Source organism: Lipotes vexillifer, unplaced genomic scaffold, assembly GCF_000442215.2.
Source record: "Lipotes vexillifer unplaced genomic scaffold, Lipotes_vexillifer_v1.1 scaffold1312, whole genome shotgun sequence".
Classification (NCBI taxonomy): domain Eukaryota; kingdom Metazoa; phylum Chordata; class Mammalia; order Artiodactyla; family Lipotidae; genus Lipotes; species Lipotes vexillifer.
The window spans coordinates 667,665-669,085 of NW_006786207.1; the positions used below are offsets into that span (position 1 = coordinate 667,665).

The 1,421-nt window shown below is 43.2% G+C and overlaps 1 protein-coding gene across 4 annotated transcripts in view; it reads left to right on the forward strand.

Moving 5' to 3' along the window:
- NOS1AP (nitric oxide synthase 1 adaptor protein) overlaps positions 1–1,421 on the forward strand; it is a 314,198-nt gene that overhangs the window by 83,880 nt on the left and 228,897 nt on the right. The gene's annotated exons all lie outside the window — the stretch shown is intronic.

Genomic DNA, 1,421 nt, shown 5'->3' on the forward strand with positions numbered 1-1,421 from the left:
AAAAAAAAAAAAAAAAAAAAAAAAAAAAAAAAAAAGTGAAGCTTTTTTGTGGTACATAAAGAGGATCTACTTAAATTTTTAAGGCAAATGTGGGATTTCAACAGAATTTCCTTGGTTGGTTTGCTTTAGGCTCTGGACGTGTGTGGGTTCTCTTCTGCCATTTCCGGTACTCTAGAGTAGAGTTTGATCAACTTTCCAACCTGTTGCTTTCGGAGTCTGTGGTACATGGAGCAGAGATGGAATAAAAATTAAGTTGTCTTCTGATCACTGTGAAGGAATTTGCCCACGTGCTCTGTCATGAAACAGGAAATTAGATTTGTGCGTTTCGAAGGTAGGGTTGGGATTGGTCAAGCAAATTGTAATGACTTTTTGGAGAGAATCGGAGTCGGAGATGGCTGGATTGGTCATCCTGAATGCAGCCTGGTTTGGGCTCTTTGTCTTCTAGAAGAATCTACTCACCTCAGTGGAAAACATATAGATGTCGGGAGCTTCATTTTGCTTTTTTGCCAGTTTTACTTTCAGTCAATTCATCTGAGCAACAGAGACCTCAGTTCAATGACAGCACTTTTGGGAAGAAAACTAGTGTGCTTGCTTCTGTTTCTCTAAGCAGCTCATCAGCCTACTAAAATAATATTTTCACTGCTCTGGCCCTCCCAGTCCTTCAGCATTTTTTATTGTTAAGTTGAATTTGTTGAAACTACTATTAAATACAGCAGTACTGTTTTTCATAGACATAGAAGTGAGTCACTTTCACATGAGTTCATTTAATGTTCATAATAAGCTGCGAAGTAGGGGTCACGTTTCCTTCATTTTCTAGATTAAACTGAGCCTCAGAGAGTCATAGAGGTCTGGAAGTGGTGGGCATGTGGCCTGAATGCAGTTCTCCAGTTGGTTTTGTGAGAACATGCAAAACACATCACACCTTTGGCTTCAGGCCTGGCATTCAGTATCCCCAGGCCTCTTCTCTTCCTTCACCTTCCTGCTCAGGTAGAAAGCACCAAGGCCTCAGCTGAGCATATCTGGGGTGTTGCTCTTGTGAGGATAGGTTACTGCTCTCATCATGGTTGTGACCTTGGGGTTTCAACAGAAAAAGTCCCTCTTTTTCATATTTGACTAAGAGACGTGCATATGCTGTTGCTAATATCACTATCATTATTAGAGTAATAAATATTAATAGTAGCTATCAATAATAGTAGCTACTATTCAGTACTTACTATGTGATAGGTGCTTTTTTAAATTTTTTTTGCGGTATGCAGGCCTCTCACTGTTGTGGCCTCTCCGGTTGCGGAGCACAGGCTCCGGACGCGCAGGCTCGGCGGCCATGGCTCACGCGCCCAGCTGCTCCGCGGCATGTGGGATCTTCCCGGACCGGGGCATGAACCCGTGCCCCCTGCATCGGCAGGCGGACTCTCAACCACTGC